Source organism: Crocodylus siamensis, chromosome 3 (genome assembly GCF_052110815.1).
Source record: "Crocodylus siamensis isolate JL-2025a chromosome 3, ASM5211081v1, whole genome shotgun sequence".
Lineage (NCBI taxonomy): Eukaryota > Metazoa > Chordata > Crocodylia > Crocodylidae > Crocodylus > Crocodylus siamensis.
In genome coordinates, this window is record NC_143397.1 from 190590413 (window position 1) to 190606562 (window position 16150).

Below are 16150 nucleotides of genomic sequence, written 5' to 3' on the forward strand. Positions count from 1 at the left end.
TGTACAGACCTACTAGAGCTCCTTTGCCTTGTAATGTTTGTGCCAGAATGGAACGTTCTCCTTGGCTGAAGTTCTCTTCTCTGATTCCTTCAGATCAGCATAAAGTGCACTGCCAAATTAAAAGAACTCAGCAGTAAATGTTCTAAATTCAAGGCATTACAATACCTTTCAATAGCTATGAATTTTGACATGCCATGCATTTGGTGGCGTTTACTTCATGAAATATAACTTTCGTAAAAGTTGAGCGCATCCATTTTTTTCTTCTTGCATTTAAAGCCAGCATGAGTATTCACATGCAATTCTGTTTTTTAAAATTTCTGCTACTGACATCTTCAACAGGAGTGCAGGAATGCCAGAGTGGTGAGAGGTCCACATTAGGTGGAGGGAATCAAAAGGAGACTGATCGGCAAGTAGTTTGAAAAGGAGGCAGCAAGTGCGGGCGACATTTGTGGAGTCTGACTTGACCCACAACTTAATGGAATCCTCCACATCAGATGTACAAAGCTTGATAACTGGGGGGAGTGGGGGAGGAGGGGGAGAAGAGAAAGGAAGTCAGTAAGGAAAGACTATGGAGGTAGAGTATGTGGTATGTGTGAGACTACATGATGAAGAGAAAACTTGATAAATGTAATATATCCCCCCAGCACAGATGTCACATAGATAGGGCCTGATTTAAATTGCAATTTTGCATTTTTCATGAAAATCACAAAATTAAGTGATTTTCAAAAAAATGCATTTTGCCACAAAATACCACAATATGGCCACTTGCTAGGGAGTTCTGGGATTTTATTATATTATGGGATTTTGTTATAACAAGATGGCTGCTGCAGCAAAAGCCTAGCAGCCCAGGGGAGCAGGGAAGCGGTCACAAAAGGGACAGGGGGAGGAGAGAGCTTGGGGATGTGTAGAGGAAGGGCTATTTGCTCCTCTGGGCAGGAAAACTGGGGCATGGGGGGCTGCCTTGGCAGACTGCTGTGACACTGGGTAGGGTTTGGTCCTAGGCTGTTTGGTCCTCCTGGCAGGAAAACTGAGACACTAGATGTTGGGGGCAGGGGGAGAGAACACACGCACAGAGGAGCAAACAGCACCACCCACCCAGTGCCAGGACAGTCCGCCAGGGCCAGGCACCCCCCACCTTCATGCCCCAGTTTTCCCATCCAAAAGGAAAAAACAGACCCTCCTCTTCTTGGCATCAGAGTCATCTGCCAAGGTAGTTCCCCAATCTCCCGCAATCCAGTTTTCCCACCTGAAAAAGCAAACGTCTCCTTCCCTACCTATCCCCAAGCTCTCTCCTCTCCGTTTCTTTTGCAACTTCTTCCCTGTGGGCTTTTCAGCAGTGATCAGAGGCCTTGGGAGCAAGGCCTCTGCTGCTGCAATTAAACCCGACCCTAAACCTTAAGTCAAATCAGGGGGCATGGCAGTGGGGCACCATGACTTGGATGCAAAAATAACGGCCCCTGCCACAGTCAGGCCAGGATATTAGTGAGTTGGGCCCACAATATAAGTCAGGCCCTACAGACAGACCAGAGCGGGCAATTGTTTCGGCTAGAGGACTGTTTAATGCATTTTGGCATGCTGTTGAGGGCTGCATGGGTAGCCCTGCCCCTAGACAGGTACCCCGCCCCCTAGTCACCATCTTGGGACCAGAAGTTCCATTCCCTAAGCCCTGACCTTTGCCAAAGTTCCTCTCCTTGCCCCCAGAAGTACTCCTTTCAGTAAGGGGGTCTGCCATCTCAGAACCAGAACAAAAAACAAGTTATAGTCTAAAAATCAAAACACCTAATACAACATTAATTTGATTTCAAAAAATATTTTTGTCGTGATTTACATGTGTTTGCATAGTGTACACAGAGGTGATAGTATAATAGGTTAAAACTAAGTTTTACTCTTGTATATCGTGGGGGGGTGTAGAGGATTGTTGGGGGTATGGGTGGATGGGTATAAGTGTATGTCGGGGGGGTGGGGGAAAGCAATGTGTGTGGGGGGAGGGTCGCTGGGGGAGTTGTGTGAGAGAGAGGCTGTGGGTGCATGGCAGTGTGAGGGGGGGTGTAAGTACACAGATTCATAGACATTTGGGCTGGAAGGGTCCTCGGCAGATTGAGTCCAGGCTCCTGCCCCAGTGGCAGGAAGCAGGAAGTCAGCAGGGATCATACATTCAAAGTAGGTGCTTGAACCACCTCTGGTGGCAGTCTATTCCAGACCTGGGGGGCTTGGACAGTAAAGAAGTTCTTCCTTATGTCCAGCCTGAAACAGTCATGGAGGAGTTTGTGACCGTTCGACCTTGTCATCCGTTGGGGTGTTCTGGTGAACAGATGTTCCCCTAAATCCTGGTGAGCACCCCTGATAAACTTACTGGTGGCCACCAGGTCCCCTCTGAGCCTGCACTTTTCCAGGTTGAAGAGTCCCATGGCTCAGCCTCTCATCATAAGGTCAGTTTTCCTGATCTCTCATCATGTGTGGCTCTCCCTCTGCACCCTCTCAAGCTTCTTCACATCCTTTTTGAATTGCAGAGCCCAAAGTTGGATGTAGTACTCCAGTTGCAGCCTCACCAAGGCCAAGTACAAGGGGAGAATGACATCCTGGGATTTGCCTGAGAAGCATCTATGGATGCAAGCCAGCGTTTTGCTAGCTTTACTAGCCTCAGCATCGCATTGCAGGCTCATGTTCATCTCGTGGTCAATCGTGGCCCCCAAGTCCCTTTCGTCAGAAGTGCTGGCCAGTGAAGCACTGCCAAGCCTATAAGCATGCTGCAGGTTTTTCCTCCAAAGGTGGAAAACCTTGTGTTTTTCAGTGTTAAACACCATCAGGTTCTCATCCACCTGTTTCCTGAGCCTGTCAAAGTTTGCCTGGATCACCCTCCTGTCCTCAGGTGTGGTTGTTTTACCCCAGCGTTTGGTATCATCGGCGAACTTGGCCTGTCTGCTTCTGATACCAATGTCTACATCATTAATGAAAATGTTAAATAATATAGGTCCTAGGACAGAGCCTTGAGGGACCCCACTGGTCACAGGGCACCATGACGATTGACTTCTGTCAACCACCACCCTCTGGGTCCTACCACAGAGCCAGTTCCCCAGCCAGCAGATCATGGTGGGGTCAAGGCCACAGTTAGCCAGTTTTGCCAAGAGGTGATCATGGGATACCAGATCAAAGGCTTTTCTGAAATCAAGATATATGACATCAATCTCTTCTTCCTTGTCCGGGTGATAGGTCACCTGGTCATAGAAGGAAATGAGATTGGTCAGGCAAGACCTACCTGCAACAAACCCGTGCCAGCTATCCCTCAGGATGTTGCCGTCAGCCAGTCAGTTAAGAATGGCCTCTTTGATAATCTTTTCTAGGATCTTCCCCGGGATGGAGGTCAGGCTGATGGTATGGTAGGATGTGCATGTGGCTCCTGCCTATTAACATGCACTCCCACCCCCACCCCCTCCCTCATTGCCCATAGTCCCTGCCACCAGCCACAGCAGCAGGTGGTGAGGCCCTGGGGCGCTCATGGCCCAAGGCAGGCAGAGCCCCTGCCAGCCTGGGCTCCATGCTCTTGCTGCCCCTGGCCCCAGGTCACTACCGCAGGCCCCATGCTCTCGCCCACTGCCACTTCACCCCCCCGCCACCACAGCTGCCCTTCTCCCGCCGCTTCCCTACCTTTCCACCTGCTGCTCTGGTTCCTGGTTACATGGTCAGTACCACAGAATGCAGCAGGAGCCAGCCTGACCAGCACTGTACAGAACCAGTTGGGAATTGAAGGGGCTGGGCCAGGCCAGGCCAAACTGGTTTCTGCTGTGTCCTAAGGTCCTGGCTATGCAACTAGGAACTGCACGGTGCTGGAGTGGCAGGTGGGCGGGATGGGGAATTGGCAGTGGCAGCAATGGCAGGTGGGCAGGCAGGAGCCCAGTGATAGTGCCCCAAGCCAGCCCCCCCCGGCTCCATAGAGCCTCTTCCAGCCTGGGCTCTGTGCTCCTGCCACCCTGCCCTGGGCCCCGGGGCACCAGCGTGGACTCTGTACTCCTGCTCACCCGCTCGCTGTCACTTCCCCCCTGCCTGCTGCCATTGCCACCACCACCAGTTCCCCACCCCGCTGCTGCTCCATCACCATGCAATTCCCAGCTGCATGGCCGGGACTGCAGGATGCAACAGGATCCAGTCCAGCCCCAAGGGCTGGGGTGATGGCCAGCAGTCTTCCCCTCCCCCCTGTTTTTAGCTGAGTTGGCATTCCCGGATGGAGGGAGAGCGGGGAAACAGCTTCAAGGTTGCCAGGCCAGAAGCTTCTTCTAAGCAGAAGCTTTCAGCTGGGGGCTGGGAGTGGGGCAGGGCCAGGCAGGCCATGCTGCTGCTCCTGCTGTATTCTGCCACACCTAGGTCCCACCACTGGCTACTCCTGGATCCTGCCACCATTGGCAGAATTGCCATTGGCCACTGGCGCTTTAGACAGGCAGCCACAGGCAGGTAACAATTTTCTAAATTTTTTAGGGGCCCCGCAGGCCAGACAGAATGGCCTAGTGGGCGGGATCCGACCCGCAGGCCATATTTTTCCAGCCTCTGATAGATCATACTGAGAGGGATGGGACTGAATGGCAAACAGGCGGAAAAAGGCTCCTAGCTCCATGTAACAGTGCCAGACTCCTTGCTAACAAAATTTCCATGCCCAGAACAAAAAAACAGTTTAATCCCCCTATGCAGTTTTACATTTTAAGACACATATTACGTACTACATCAGTTTCCTATAGCAATTTCAAGTGGGAATCTGGCTGATTTCTCCCCCACAGTGGCTTCACTACAGGGATCCACACTAGAGACAGGCCACCTTCTCAGGTCACGATTCTTAGCTGTCTTAACAGTTCTTCTGGTTGAAACCCATGGCATAAATGAGATCATTGGTGGCCTGCTCCATGCTTGCCAGGCAGTGTTGGATGCTTTCTGTCTTCTCTGGAGGTTTTAGGGAGCCCGTTTCTGTTAACAGCGTCCCTTGCAAAAATGCAGTCCAGTTCCTCATAGTATGGAGGGAGACTAGGAGAATTACCACTGGATCCTGTGATGGTCCCTTCTCTTGAGGTATATCTGCCAGAGTCCTTTGCTTTTGACTTGGCACTGAGACCAGCTCAATGAGATATTAACTTTATTTAATGTGACAGTGCTTGTCCATACTTCAGCAATTTGTATCCAGCTGGGATGGGTCATGCATGATTCAAAGAGGGCAGATAAATCCAGAACATCTGAAGGGATGCATGGATACTGTAATGACTATATGAAGTCAGTTCTAACCAATATCAGCAAAGAGGTCCTAATGCCAGCCTGCCGGCATTTAAACAGAGAACACCTCCCCGTCATGTCCTAGAGCAATGCTGAGCATACAGGGACCCAGGCAGGTTGATGAGATGCAAAGCAATATATTTTGGTTCCCAGTTATAGTACAGTCAGCAGCACAATAGTTAGGAAACTAATTCTGTGCAAGGCAGATTATTTTTACACCAAGGAGGATCACTTATTGTGACCCAAGACGCCAAATAAAGAACTATGAAACAGATTTTGTGTGGACACAGAGTGTGATGCAATGCCTCTATGTAGACAAGCCCATCACCAGCTCCATTCACTGCTTTTTACCAACAACCACCACTCTTTAACAAACAGATTTGCTCCCAAATACAACCATTTCAAAGTTTTTGAAGAAAAATCAAGCTACAAATTACTCTAGTAAAACCAACGTGCATTTAGCTAAGGTTCTTTACTTTGAAATGAAGTGAAATGAGAGTGAAACAAATGAAGGAATTTTCTTCTTTATGTAGCATCTCAACCCATTCAAATTTCTTTTCCTTTCTGTATAGATAAGCCCAACAGCTTTGGCTACATATATCTGTGTCCTTATTAAAGATCAATACCTGCTGAAACCTGAATTAAGAACTATTGTGATCTAATGTTACCTCTTTATGCACTCAGTTATTACAGAATCTCTATGCCCATCAGGAATTGACAGTAGAACCTTTTTAAAGGTTCCAGTCAGGTTCTCTGACCGAGGGGTCAGAGCAATGTTCATCAATACTATACAGCAAAAGTCCACTATGATTCCACGATACCCTTGTACATCCATTGCCTGCTTCAGTTTACAATGCTACAGACAGGAGACAAATGAACAACTGTTATTGTGGATCCACAGTGTTGAATGCTGCTTACTATGAAAGGTCATACTCTCTATCAGGTACATGATGTGTTCTACATTTACAAAGGCTTGAACATTTTCACGTTAGGTTCAAAATGACTGAAGGGATTAAATGTTCAATGGCTAACTGGATATTCAAGTTCACTTACGTTATTCTAAACTAAACTAAAATTTCAGCATCATGAAAGCAACAGATGAGTGAATTAAATTTTTCTAGGTAGTCAAAACAATTGGTCATAGGCCCTTGTAATGATACACGATATACAAGGTTTAGTATCATATAAAAAAGCTGTTTAAAATTTGTGGTTCTGTGAGCACTTCTGAGTCATCATCGTCCCCCCCCACTATTTTACATAGGACATACGAAATAACATACAAAATAATTCATGGTATACAGAAGGCAAATTAGTTACTTAATTTGAGCTGTTCTGATAACAAGAACAAAGAGACGTTTACTTGATAGGCAACAAGTTTAAAACTGAGAAAAGGGATTTTTTGAACAATGCAAAATTAGCCTAAGAGTTATTGCTATAAAGGTATCATTAAGGTTCAAAACTCAGCAAGATTAAAAAAACCCTACACATTTATATGTATAATTAGGCTACCCAAAATTATAATACAAATTCTATTTTTAAACATTAGTTTTAGAAAAAATATGAACTTTTCTGCTTCAGGGCATAAACCAAACAAACAATGGTAAGACAGCTTCCTGTCATGGCAGGTTATCCCAGGACTCTTTACTGTATGTTTTCTGCACCTTTTTCTGAAGTGTCTGATACTGGCTAACACATTAAGATAGGGTGCTGGAACAGACAGAACAGTAGTATGACTTCCTGAATAATATCAGGTCTACGAGCCAAATCCACAGAATAAATCTATGTAAACTGCCTTGCATCTCCCAGGGGTGTCTCTTGAGATATGCAATTGAAGCTGCCTTGGATATAGTCGAGTGTGTTTTTAGACCTCAGGCATTGAGATAGCTGCCAGGTCACAACAAATATGTATACATAATCTAATCTACTTAATCTCTGAGTGGAAACTCCATGTCCTTTAGATGCATCTCTCTAGGCTACAAACAGCATACATGTTTTACAGAGACACTTAGTCCTGTCCAAGTAATAACAGAGAACGATCCTTGCATCTAAAATGTGCAACTTGGCTTCTCCCAAAATCAAGTGAAGAGATGGGAAAAATACAGGTAAATTATAACAGAAGGTTGAATTAGGTGGCCATAATTACTTGTCTCTTTCAGAAAAGAGATATCCAAGGATAATAAACTGTTGTAGTGTGAATCTCTCAGTCTCTTAATGATGATGTTTCAACTACCAAGCAGATAGGGTTTTTTTGTCTGTATTTTTTTTTCCTTCGGTAATGTGGTATGAATAAGAACAGGTAGTAATTCACTGAATCAGACGAACTGTTCATCTCCACCTATATCTTGTCCAAAGGTTAATCAGCATAAGGCATAAGAAACCTTGATGTGAGCTATTATGGGATAACACAATGATATACTTTTTTTTTTTCCTCTGGCAGATGCCACAACCAGTTGAAATTTAGACAAATACCATGAAGAAATGCAGAGGGGACTAATAAAAATTAAATACATTTTAACATGGCAGCTGAAATTCACTATTGATAAAATGCAAAGTAGTATACATTGAAAGAAAGCTGAACTATGCTTATACTCATTGTTAGGTTCCAGATTAAAATTTAGCTACTTGGGTGGGAGGGGGAGTCTTCAGTGCCACTGTGAACAGCTTGATATTGAGTGGATATTTTAAGCGATCAATATACAAATAGTGTTAGATTAAGGAAATGAATGTAATATCTACATTACAAATCTGTAACACATCTTACCTGAAATATGATATTCTATATGGTCACACTGTTTAAAATGACAAAAATAAATCAATCAATCACAATAATAGCAATTTTAAAGATTCAGAGGGTGTAGGTGAGGATTAAAAGAGAACTATTAAAAAAAATAAAAAAGATGAATAAGAGGGTGCTATGGCAAGCATCTGGCAGTAACCATGTAGTTAGGGTTGAAACCTAAATTCTTACTTTTTCTTTAAAAGAAGGTGACCAATGGGTTTAAAATGTCACACACTAGCTATTACAAGGTACATATTTTTTTATCCATTTGCTAAGCTTCTCTTAATAAAAATTAATAAGAAATCTTTACATTTAGAGAGAGACTCCAGACAAAAATCTTCCATTGATCAACTTTCCTCCCACCACTGACTGATCCCTTAAAAATCTAACATTAGCAGCATTTTTGTAGGCTCCATTTATTTGGATGAAGCTGGGTATAGAGACAATCTTGAATACATCTGGTGCAACAGGCAAGTTTTTAAGTCTTTTGAAAATGTTGGATTTAAAAATCATATATGTTACTTTAAAATTTTACTTGCTACATAAACGAACCTAACTGGCAGAGGACAGGGAACACCAACTGGAAAATACTGTAGGTAGGAAGGGAGAAGGGTAGAAGAGAGGATGCAGGGGGACACACATAAGCCTGTATCATAATTGTTAGTCCACAAAAATCTTCTTGGGAGGAATGTGCTTACAAGCTACTATATCACAACATAGAATAATTAATGCACAGTAGATAATGGATATTCTCTATAAGCACTGCACTTCTACACCATGCAGGGTCTATCATAAAAACACCTAGGAAATGAATATACAAATCTTTGTGGATAAGCAATTAAGGTTGCTGCACATATCACACGATAAACACCTGAAAGCAGTTATACCTGATGGTTCACACAGTTCCCTTTGCAAATGGTAAAGGATAAGTTTAGTTTAATATTACTCTGACCACTGTACTTGCATATTGCAGACTATACACTACAAACTTAATTCTGTCCCCTAGATATGCCAATCTTCCTTGGCCCACTGCATAATAATTATTCACCCAATTATTCTATCCTAGCACAATTAGAGTAAACATTTGCAATTACTAGCTTTGGGAGAAAATAATCCAGTATAGGATTGTGTGTAAAAGGCTGGGTTTATGGGAAGGAATGGATCTACATATACACACATACAGAAAAAAGTACAAAAGTCTGTGCCACCTTCCGAAATGATTTGTTTTCTCCGTGAACACACACAGAACCTTAATGGGAGATCATCAGTGAAGTCTGCATCTTGGAGTCCAGAACATTTCCACCACAAGGACAGTCTCAATTATGGCATAAAAATCTAAAAAAAATAAAAAATCTAGAGCTTCTATCTGAAGTAACCTGTGTGTAGACTAATTTATGGGGCTGAGGGCTCATATCCTTTTGCAGTTAAGGAGACCAGTAAGTTGATACTTCCCACATTTCTTTAAATGTTGAGGGGCAACCCAACACTGATCTAGATATGTTGGATTCTCTATTCTGAAAATTACAACGAACCAGAAGAGGCTGATTTCTCATTAGATCTTTGCCAGAATCTGGACTGAGAAAGCCTCATTTCTGTCCTCCTCACTATTAGGATCTAACTTGGCAGCAAAGGAGCTTCCAATGACCATTTACTGTTCTCTCTCGATGAGTGTCATTTAGACAGCAAGGCCCTTGGCACCAAATTCATTGGACAATTAGCACTACAGGTTGTCAGACAGGAGTCTTTTCAGGTTGATCACGTCAAATTACTGATACTGTACTAGATTAGGAACACTGGGGCATAATCCAGCTCAGAGCTCCAGGTAAATTTAACATCCCCGCATTATAGCTTCAGGCAAGGGTAGCTTCATGTTCCCACAACCAAAGGTTTTTAGAGCCTTCATATGCTAGAAGCCTGTCAAGATTAAATCTCCTAGTACAGATTTAGCACCAGTGCCACCAGTAGTACATCATCAGGCAATACCCTCATCTTAGCAGTGGTCATCCCAGCTGTTGGAGTAACCAACAGGATCTAACTAAATCCACAATGACACAAGCAAAGTACTACATTTACTCAAATCCAAGACAAGCCCTTCCCCACCATCAACATAAGGAAAAAAATCCTCATCTTGGATTCAGGGCAGGCAGCAGCAGCTCAGTTCCAGATCTGGCCCCAGGCTGAACAGCTTCTTTGAGGGGGAAGGGGGAAGGAGTGCAGGGGTGACTGGCAGGGGGAGTGGGGGAAGCCTGCAGCTTCCCCCCATTCCACCCATAACCACTGCTCCCTCCCCCACTTTACTTTCTGCTCCCACTCCAGTCCCTCCAGCCCTCACCCTGCCTGGCCAGGAGCTGCTGCTGCTTCTTCCTGGCTCAGCCCCAACTGCCCCAGAGGGGAGCAGAGCTGAAGCAGAAGGTAAAGGGGGGCAGGCTGCAGGCGGGAACAGATGGTGGGGGAGGTAGCCAGGCTGGACTGGGTTGTACTGCTCCTGACTACCCTGCTGCCCCAGAGAGGTAGAAGGTAAGTGAGGAGATGTAAAGCGGGGGGTGGGGCTATCTGCAAGGATAAGCAGGGAGTGGGAGGCAGGCAGCAGCAGCAGGGGTCTGGCCTTTTGTTCCCACCACTGCTTTCCCCACCACAGCAGTTGGGGGGAGAGGAATGAATTTAAGAAGACTTTCCACTAATCAGATTTTATACATGGAAAGTTATAACAAACTTACAATTTTCCCTGTATAGAATCCAGTCATGGGTGGGGGGGAGGTCATCTTAAATATGAAGTTGTCTTCAGAATTCTTGACAAGTGACAACTTCAGAACTCTTGAAAACAGGTGACAACATAACAAGCACAGTTCACAAAATTTGCAACACGATACAGAGGGAGAAAGCCTTGCCAACCCAGTGGATGAAGTCAGTCATCATTCCCTTTCCTAATAAAAGGGAAATCTCCACCAATGCACAAACTACCACACCATCATTTTTATCAGCCATCCAAGCAAAGTACTTCTAAAAATAACACTAAACAGACTCAACCCTCAAATAGAAACCGTGCTGGCAGAAGAGCAAGCTGGGTTCAGAGCAGGGAGACAGACCATGGAGCAAATTTTCAACATCCAAGTACTGAGTAAAAAGCTCCATGATCACCAAAAAGAACTTCACCATAAATTCATAGACTTCAAGAAAACTTTTGGTAGTGTGGCACTCTGGCTCATGGTAAAAAGCATAACATCAGCAGATTCCTGATCACACAAATAGAGAACTTTACAGCAAGGCAAGTAGTGCTGATTGACAACATTGTTCAATGGCTTGCAACTTCAGTAGGAGTGCACCGAGTTGCCTGCTCTCACCATGCCTTTTCAACTTCTTCCTTAAGCAAATCATGTCAGACGCCTTAGAGAATTTTACAAGAATTACATCAGTTGGAGGACAGAAGATCAATAACCTGCACTTAGCTGATGACATCAATCTGATAGCACGGACATCTGAAGAGCTTCACAATGAGGTGTTCAAGACGAGGCTGGACAGGCACCTTGCCGAGCTCATCTGCGCCCAATACTTCTTGCCCATGGCAGGGGACCGGACTTGATTGTACAGGTCCCTTCTGGTTCTATGATTCTAAGAACTTACAGAAATGCTGAACAAAACTGCAAAGAGCTACAGAATGGAGATAAGCACTGAGAAAAGAAAAGTGATAACAACCTCCTAGATCACCAACAGCAATGTAGATATGAAAATCAGCAATGCAAAACTAGAAAGAGCAACAAGTTTTAATTATCCGGGAGTCACCATCACAGAAGACTTAATATCTGAAAAGGAAGTCAAGGCCAAAATAGTTGTTGTCACCAGCCAGCTAACAAAGCTGAAGGGAATCTGCACAAGCAGCAATATTATACAGAAGGTAAAGTTACATCTGCTGCATGCTGTGGTCATCTCTACGATGCTTTATAGCTGTGAGGTATAGGTGCTTAATACCAAGCTAGAAAACAGAATTGAAGCATTTGAAATGCACTACTTTAGCAGACTGCTGCCTGCCTTGTACACTGAGCACCAGACCAGTAAGTGTCAAGCAGCAAATCAGTGAGGAAATTGGAAACTACAAACTATTGTTGGAGGCTGTGCAAAGAAGGAAGCTGCAATGGTTTGGAAACATCACGGGAAGACCGGACACCCTTGCCAAAACAGGCAGTCGTTGGACTTGCAACAGAATTGGTTCCTGAAAACTGCATCTTAAGTCGAAATGTTGTAACTCAGAACCAATTTCCCGTAAGAACAATATTATAAATGGGGGATTGGTTCCTGAACCAAAGGTCTGATACCCTATTTTTACCAAAAATAACAGAATTTTGTACTCAATCACTTACAGATGAGTAATATAGCTACATGAATGTATTTATATTGTAAATAGCAATCAAATAGATTTGGAAGGACTTTTCATAGTTTCACAGTTTCTAGGGTCGGAAGGGACCTGAGTAGATCATCTAGTCCGACCCCCCGCCACGGCAGGAAATAATACTGGGGTCAAATGACCCCAGCAAGATGTTCATCCAACCTCCCCCAAAAACCCCCAGGGTAGGAGCCAGCACCACTTCTCTTGGAAGTTGGTTCCAGATTCTAGCCACCCTGACCGTGAAGCAGCGCTTCCTGATATCTAGCCTAAACCTGCCCTCTGCCAGCTTGTGACCGTTATTCCTGGTCATTTCTGGCAGTGCACGGGAGAATAGTGACTGCCCCAATGCCTGCTGATCCCCCCTGACTAGTTCATAACAGGCCACTAGATCCCCCCTCAGCCTTCTCTTGTGGAGGCTGAACAGGTTCAGGTGCCGTAGCCTCTCCTCATAGGGCCTGCCCTGCTGTCCCCTGATCATGTGAGTGGCCCTCCTCTGGACCCTCTCAATGCTGTCCACATCCCTTGAAGTGTGGCACCCAGAACTGGACGCAGTACTCCAGCTGTGGCCTGACCAGTGCTGCACCTCTTTGGACCTGCTCGAGATGCATCTGTGGATGCATGACAAGATAGTTGGCCTTCCTGACTGCCTTCCCACACTGCCGGCCCATGTTCATCTTGGAGTCAATTATGACTCCAAGATCCTTTTCCGCCTCCATGCTGACAAGAGGAGAGTTCCCTAACCTGTAGGTATAGTGCTGGTTGTTCCTCCCCAGGTGTATCACCTTGCACTTGTCTGTGTTGAATCCCATCCTATTCACATCCGCCCACCCTTGTAGCCTGTCTAGGTCCAATTGTAGCCTGTTGCTTCCTTCTAGGGTGCCCACATCCCCCCACACCTTAGTGTCATCAGCAAATTTGAACAGGTGAACAGGGTGCTTTTTACCCCCTCATCCAAATCGCTGATGAAGATGTTGAACAGTGCAGGCCCGAGGACCAAGCCCTGCGGACCCCCACTGCCCATGTCCTTCCAAGTTGAGAAGGACCCATCCACTACCACCCTCTGGGTGCGGCCCTCCAGCCAGCTGGCGACCCAATTGACTGTGTGGATGTCAACACCACAGTCCCCCAGTTTCTTAATGAGAACGGGGTGAGAGACAGTGTTGAATGCCTTCCGGAAATCCAGGAAGACTATGTCCACTGCTACCCCTGCATCTAATGATCTGGTAATCTGATCATAGAAGGCCACCAGGTTGGTCTGACAGGACCTGCCACTGATGAACCTGTGTTGGTTGCCCCTAAGCATGACCTCCCCTGCTGGCCCCTCATGGATAATTTTCTCAAACAGCTTGCCTAGGATCGAGGTAAGACTAACTTGCCTATAGTTTCCTGGGTCCTCCTTCCTCCCCTTTTTGAAGATGGGAACCACGTTGGCCCTCTTCCAGTCCTCTGGGACTACACCAGAGCACCACGAGTGCTCATAAAGCTGTGCCAGGGGTCCTGCAATGACCTCCGCCAATTCCTTTAGGACTCTAGGGTAGAGATTGTCCCGGCCAGCTGACTTGAATATGTGCAGCCCCTCCAGAAGCTCCCTAACTAGTTCCTTGCTAACCTTTGGCCCAAGTGTGCCTCTCCTTTTGAGGTGACTTTGCTGGACTTTTTGAAGGCTCTTGGCTGGAGTCTTGTCTGCAGGCTTTTCGGGAGTCTTGTCTGCTTTCTTAAAGAAAATGTCCAACGAAATTTGGACAGATACTCTCCAGGGAGACGGGTGACGCAGCAAACTTGTTCACTAGCATGGTGTGGCATTGGATCAAGCATTGTGAAGTTGAAACTGATGTCAGGAAGTTGAAACGGGGTATCAATTTACAAACGCTGTAAGTGCAAAACGCTACAATGCAAAATGCTGTAAGTCGAGGCCTGCCTATACCATAATGCAGGACACACTGGAGGGAAGGAGAAAAAAGAGGTAGACCAAAGAAGAGCTGGGGAACTACTATTAAGGATTGGGCAGGCCTCAACTGACAGTGTACAAAGCTAGCCAAACACAGGGCAGAATGGAGGAGGGTTGTTACAGCATCTAAGGTGCCCCAATGGTTACAGTGGCCTTGGGACTGACCTGACCGTGGATTCCGGTAAATACTATATACATGCATGCATGCATACGTAAGTGAATTTACCCGAATCCAAGGTCAGGTCAGATCAGGTCAGTCCCAAGGCTGCTGTGACCATTGGGGCTCCTTAGCAACTGTAACAACCCTCCTCTACTCTCCCCTGTGTTTGGCTAGCTTTGTGCATGTATAGTGCACACACATGCACGCAAAAAAACCCCAATTAACCAAGTTTGGTTAAAAGTAGGCCTTTCAATCCACTAACAGGGACATCAATAAAAGAAAGCACTGGACAGTTGGTCCTGGCTGTTGCAACTATGGCAGTGAGAAAGGACCAGAAACTTACAGGCTTCTGCACCAAAGATATGTAGCCACCAAACTGTTCACAGCCTTACTGCAACAGAGAGTCAAAAGTTAACAACCAGTATGGTCTGTTTCCTAGTTAAGTGTGGCTGAACAGTCAGTAACTTCAACTTCGTGTTGCTATTTTTGGAAAGAGCCTAAACAGATGTACTACAAGTTACACAGAGAGGAAAACCACCCAAAAAACTCCAAGGTTCATAGTACCTTCTCCACATTTCCCACTCTGGAGTGTGGCAGGAGAAAGAAAGATCCTTGTCCTTTCCAACACCAGGTGAGACTTGTTAATCCTCCAGGTGGTTTTATATACTCGGTAGTCAGAGGGATCCAAGAGACAAAAACCCCAAGCCAAGTCCAGACATAGCTTACTGGTTTAAAAAAAAAAAAAAAGCAACAGTATCTTTTGAATTAAAAAAAGGAAATGGAAGAGAAAGGTCTTGGCAAAACTCCCAATATAACAGTTCTTGAACCCTACTGCTCCTAAGAACTTTTTCCTCTTTCTTTCCTATCCACTTTAATTAAAAAAATGTGGATTAGTATTGAATTAATCGTCTTCCTTTTTTAGTATTGAAATGTACTATTCAACTTCTCTAGTAACAGACTGTAAGAACGAGAGGCTTACTAGCTTTGGTACAAGAGGTTCTAGAATGTTAAATGCAGCAAGATGCAAGAACTTGCGCACATGTGAGAGTCTGGAAAATATTTTTCTTTCCTCTTATTTACAGTTATGCCAGTAACAAAAATTAAATTTCACATTAGCTGCTGATTACAATAAACCTGACAAGAATAAGCATCTGAAATAAAAATAATGAACCCAAAGAAAATACCATCAGTCTCAGCCTAATAATGTTGATCTTTTAATACCATATTTACCCAAATACAAGACTACTTCAAATTTAAACACAACTCCCCAAAAGTTAGATTCTATATATGAAAAATGTATGTACGTACAGAACACGTAGAATCTAAATTTTGAAGGGTCATTTAAAATACGTCCCCTTCCTGGGAAAGCTGCATGTGGCAGCCCCCTTGTTCCCCCTTCAATGCCTGCACCTTCCTATACCTCTACCCGTCAGCTCCTCACAGCTTCTGCCTTCTACCCCCCACAGCTGTTTGCTGTCAGGCACAGCCTTGACTCCATCCCTCCAGGCCACCAAGTACATGGAAGCTCTGGCCCCTGCCCAGACATGTGGTAGAGGCAGCCCAGCCCTGGGATGCTGCTCCATGGCCATGCAGGGGCCAGAGTTTCCATGTGCTCCATGTCCCAGGAGGGAA

At 45.2% G+C, this 16150-nt stretch overlaps 1 protein-coding gene across 11 annotated transcripts in view; it reads right to left on the bottom strand.

Moving 5' to 3' along the window:
• Nucleotides 1–16150, bottom strand: part of PLAG1 (PLAG1 zinc finger) — a 73296-nt gene that overhangs the window by 28149 nt on the left and 28997 nt on the right. Inside the window, exon 3 of one of the 11 annotated variants that reach the window (XM_090039996.1) lies at nt 8012–8039. The exons of the other annotated variants lie outside the window; for them this stretch is intronic. The gene's annotated coding sequence lies outside the window, so the exon portion shown is untranslated. The remainder of the gene's footprint in view (nt 1–8011; nt 8040–16150) is intronic. 11 annotated transcript variants of the gene reach the window in all.